The following is a 5,699-nucleotide window of genomic DNA, read 5'->3' as shown; positions in this document are numbered from 1 at the left end:
GCGAAGCGGGGCAGGCCAGCAATAAAAAACTGTCTCCTCCGTCGTCTCATCTTTCAGTTCATCGTTAGAACCTTTTAAGAGACTATTTTTCTTATGCTTCTTTTTTTTTTTTTTTTTTTTACATAGAAGCTCTTGGACAACAGCTCTTGTTCTCCATTTCCACTACTTTTTTTTTTTTGTTTTTGTTTTTAATGTTTTCCCTTCAGGGATTCCCTGTTCCCACCAGGAATTTTTAAACCAAAACACCCCAACTTGGCAGCTTTTTCTGTGGAGGACAGACGGCCGGCCGGACCTCTGAGCACATGGTGTCCTAACCGCCCCACCAGCTCCTCCAGCCCTGCCGGGCACCACCGCCTGGAGGACTCCTTCCCCTCACAGGCCTCTCCTCCCAGTCCGCCCTCACCTGTATTTGATGGACTTTGTGAATCTGTGAAGTGCTCTACTTTGAGAAGATGATCAGCTTGGAATAATCAGAATTATCTCCACCTCCCATTTAAGGATTTTTTTCCCCCCTAAAAAAGCTCTTTATCACTCTTATTAAAAGACCAGATCTTTGAAGAAGTTTGTGGTGTAAAAGGAAAGTGGGGACAGCTTTGCAGCTCAGAGTCTGGCATGTTTCACCCCTGCTTCTCTCAGCAGCTGTTCTAAGCCTGCATCGCCAGCCCTGTGGAGGGCTGCGTGACCCTCTGTGATATGGATGAGAGAAAGCAGCAGTGAAGCATTAGCCACCAGGGAGTTGGTAGTGGGTGTTTTTGGGGGGATGGGACAGGGAGTGGGGCGGCTTGGGTGGGGGTAGAGGTTTTGTATTGAGGGCCAGTGATGATGTTTTGATATTTATTTCCTGCTACTGAAATTTGAATCTGAGTGAATTGTTCCTATTTCTGATGACGTCGGTATTGCAAAGCAACAGATTCATAAAGTAATGATCAAATCTTCCTTTCTTTCCGTGTGCATTTCTAAGAAATAGAGCCAACTGATTTTGTATGTAAATACCAAGAGCAATTTACCTGGTACTAAACCCGCATACACCGGTGCGGACCCTTCCCTGCCCTCACCCTCTTCCTTTCCTTCCACCCTGGAGCCTGTCTCTCTTATGTGATCCAGCCCTGGTTCTGGCTGTGGTCAGCAGATCCCAGTGAAGGGTTTTGTGTGTTTAGGCTTCATTTCTTTGTCTTTTTCCTACTCTGTTCCCAGCATTTGCTGATTTCTAGTGTATACTCTGTAGTCTCAGTCTGTGTTTGATTCCATTCCATGGAAATAAAAAGTATGTTGTACATACTGCGGAAGAATTGTCTTGCAAGTTAAGGCTTCCCCCTTTACTATAAGACTATAAATAAAAACTTATTTTATCCTTAGTGGTGGTGGTGTCTTCTTGCCCTTGCAAAGGCCAAGATGGAGGAATGCTCTCCGGAGACCACTGGGCCTGAGAGAGGAGCCGAGGCTGCTTAGCTGGGCGTGCAGGTCTGGGAGCACTCGTAAGCCGGAGCTGTTTGTTCTGAGGACTCAGCTCAGCCAGAGGCGGTGGGCAGACCCTCATAAGCAGGCGGATGGTGTCCTTGCTTTTTGGACAAAGGCATCTGAGGTTTCAACAGGGATGGAGTTAGCCATGGAAACATTCCTAGGTCTGATTCCTGCTAAACAAATAACCCGTGGGGAGCTCGTAGCCCAGAGCAGTGAGTTCAGGTTTCTCCTAGTAATGACTGCTCAATTCAGAGGTGACTGGTGTTCTCTAGGATATTTCCGTTCCAAAGAATTCTAGTATGTTAAGAGGAGGCTGCAAAGGTGCCAAGGGCTGGGCGTAAAGAGGCTATAGTAAGTTCCTTTTCCTTTACTATGAGGGTTCAACACCAGACTGACCTTGGAGGGAAGAGGATCTGTGGCCAGAACACAGCTCAGTTTTGGTGTTCCCATCTGGCTGACAGTCACTTGTGTTCCTAGACCCAGGAAAGTGAAGTTAGCTTTCAGTTTTGCCGATTTTAAAATGTGCAGGGACTCTGTAACAGTTGGATGTCAGATCCGTAGTACCTCTGTGGTTAATGGTGGTTGGCAGATACTTCTATAATAGGTAACTATTAACATGATGAAAAACCATGATTACATTAAGGGAAATGATGCTAGGAGGTATTAAAGACATCCTTTTCAAGGCAGATGAGAGGACTATAATAAGAACAAAACAGACTTGAGAAGTCAGGTGATTGCTTAAAACCCTCTAGCATGTTTTCTTCTTCTTTCCCATTGTCCTTAAATCTTTATTGTGTATCTGGCCTTATAAACTAGTTATTAAGAGGCTGTGTGTGAGTTACACAAATGGGTTCAGTCAGGGTGGGATTAGCTGCAAGTGAAACCATGTTGATAGGGGATGAAGGGAGTATAAAGTGGGGCCTCCAGAGGGCATGGAGTAAGAAGGATTTCCAGCAAGATGGTGGAATAGGCAGACAAGCTACACAGACCCTCTTCAACAAAGAAATGAGAAACCAATTGAAACAAATATAGAAGATAATCCTGGAACCTTGAGTTTTGAAGGGAAGGATGAAGTGGATTAAATACCAACTAGTAAAAGAACCTGAGTGAAAACTGAGTAAGGAGACAAATAGGCATTGGCTGTCAGCTGTCCTGACAGCATGGCCATCTTGAATATTTAGAAGTGGTGTTCTGATCAAGTCAGCAACCTAAGAATCAGCTCTGCTTGCCAAGGACTGCATGGGTAACTGCACTGGTGGCTGATGACTAGAAAACAGCAAATAAGAAAAACTGAGCTGTGGATTGTTACCTGTCCTGAGAGTGCAGCCATTTTGAATATTAGCAAGCAGCATTCAGATCCCAGGCAGCAACCTAAGAATAGACTCTGCCTCCCGAGGACAGCACACACAATTGCACTGGAGACTGATGACTAGAAAGGTATGATATTCTCCTTGTTAACTGTTACATCCCACACCCTCTTGGTGAAGAGAAGTGTCCACCCATTTTCTGGACCAACAGGAATTCCATCCCGGTCTGTGTGCCCTGACAGAGGCTGTGTGCCCTGCCCTGCCACTCCCAGTTTTGTTTTTATTTGTTTCTAAATTAGTATTTATTTTTTTGTCCTTTCTTTTTACTTTTTTCTTCCATGATTCTTGTTCTTGGGGTGTTTTTTTCCCCTCTCTTCCCTTTTCCTGGTTCCTTTCTTTTTTCTTTCTTCTTTTGGTTCTTCCCGTCTCTGGAAGCTCCGAGATATTGTGGGGTGTTTTTTTTGTTTTGTTTTGTTGCTTTTTTTTCTCTTTCATCCTTTTTAGTATTTTTAAAAAATTTTTCTTCTCTTTTACTGCCTTTCCTTTTTTTTTTTTCCTGTAATTGTTCCTGTTTGTTTATGCAATTTGTGCTTTTTCTGTTCTCATTTCAATTGTTTTTGGTAGTTTTTTTTAATTTTATTCTTTTGTCTACGTAGGAAACAACAATGCCCATATGACCCAACCATACCTGCACCTCCTGCAACCCCACCTACTGAGTGAGGGCCACCACTTGCTTCTGCACCAACTGACCAATGATATACATGGCCACCAGTACCAGCCCAATTCACCCTTAATTGCTCTTCACAAACAGCTAACAGAAATATGTGCACACACATTCATTTTTCTAACACACCCATCAGGAGACAGGTGGTGAGTGCATAAGTGGTGCCAACTAGCAAATGGAGGATCACAGTACCCTGCTCACAGAGATATATCAAAATTGAAAACGAAACAAACAAAAAAAAAGGGTGAATCACACCAACATACAATCATTGATCAAATATAAATACAACATCACAATATCTCAGAGACAACTGACTGTCCCAGTCCACACAAAGAAGCAAGATAAAGTAGTACAAACAAAGGGCTAGGGTGCAGCCCAGAAAACCTCCCTGAGGAAGAAGCAGCTTTGGAACTCCCTGATAAGAAATTCAAAAGAATTATATTTAGGTACCTTCAACAGATCGAGAGACAGATCAAGGAAAACACTGACAAAATTAAGGAAAACACAGGCAAAACTTCAAAACAATTGAGGAAAACAATACATAAATAGACTGACAAAAATTGGAACTGATAAAAAGCAACTAATAGAAACTCAGAAGATTAATACTAAAATTTCAGAAGTAAGTAACACACAGAACAGGTGAAAGAGTAGAATCAAATCAATGGGAGACAGAATTAGTGAGAATGAAGACAAATACCTCAATACTACCTTGTTAAGAGTCAATCAGAAAAAAGATCAAAACAAAATGAAGAAAGCCTAAGATTGATGTGGGTTACCATCAAGAGGAATAATTTAGAGAAATTGTCAAAGATTTGTTGGAAGAGAATTTCTCTAATATGAAAGATGAGAAGATAACCATTCAAGAAATTCAACAAACCCCAAAACAAAATCTCCAAGACATAACATCATCAAACTTAACAAAACCAAAGACAAAGAAAGACTCCTGAAAGCAGCCAAGAAAAACGAAGTCACCTAAAAAGGACAGCCAATAAGACTAAGCTCTGATTCCTTGACAGAAACCATGCAGGCAAGAAGGAATGGGATGGTACATATAAAACTCTGCAAGAAAAAAATAGCCAACCAAGAATTATATACCCAGCAAAGCTGTCCCTCAAATATGATAGTGAAATTAGGACATTTTCAAATTATCAGAAAGTAAGGGAATTTGTTAAAACAAGTCCAACCTTAAAAGAGATGCTAAAGAGAGTCCTTTGGAAAGAGAACCAACAACAGACAACAACTGGTGATTAACAGACATAACAACCCAGAAACCAACCCAGTTATAGAAGTATCCAAAGTAAAATAAGCTTACAAGGGTGTAAACAGGGAACTGGAGACATCAGTTGGTAAATGAGGACAACTACAAACCAAAAAAAGAATAAATAGTGTAGGATAGAAATTCCAAGTGGTGAGGAAGTCAAAACAGTTGCAGAGGGTGTGGAGCAAGCTGCTCAGGGCTGGACTCCCAAGGCAAACAGAAAGGACCTGGGGATAGGTGATGTCCCTTAGAGCCAGATCTTGGTGCCAGGATGTTGGCTGAACAAGGGGTTGAGTCTTGTGCTTCTTTAGATTTCAGTAAACCAGTTGGAGGAAGAGAAGCACGACAGAACTGGGTCAGCTGGGGAAATCTGAACCATCTGAATGACATTCCAAGGGGATGCTGGTAAATGAAGGATGGTGCCACCAGGGGCAGCTGCCTAGAAGATAAGGTAGGAGACCTTGGGCAAAGGGGGACAAATGAATGTCACATCTGAGTTTCCTGTATGTGGTATGTGTAAGTGAGTGTGTGTAGCCCCCTGAGAGACTGAAGTTTAACTCTCACAAGGATGTTCTGTGGTTGGTTTTTGTCATTGTTTTCTGAACGGTCTCCTGCACAAAACCAGATAATTTATTCCTTTGCTGGTCACTGCACTGAGAACCTTCACTGAGGGAAGGGCTGGTTAAAAGTCAACTTTCTCTCTCCCACTAATCAAGCCACAGCTCCTGGCCCTTTTGCAGAGATGAGGTTGATATTTCCTTACCTTTACAATTCCCCAAGTACAAGTGTATTTAAAATCACCCAGTTTTTAAAATTATTGATATGCTAAACCCATTATGTTAGCAGTTACAACCTCAGCAAAGAATTACCTAAATTTACAGAGCTTTCATCCTACCTCAGGAGAAAACCCTGAACTAGGACTGAAGAAAATGGGATTCTCCTTCTAATA

The sequence above is a fragment of the Orycteropus afer genome, unplaced genomic scaffold, assembly GCF_000298275.1.
Source record: "Orycteropus afer afer isolate SDZICR_OR568_19922 unplaced genomic scaffold, OryAfe1.0 scaffold00088, whole genome shotgun sequence".
In the NCBI taxonomy this organism is placed as follows: Eukaryota; Metazoa; Chordata; class Mammalia; order Tubulidentata; family Orycteropodidae; genus Orycteropus; species Orycteropus afer.
Note: the sequence above shows the minus strand (reverse complement) of the source record.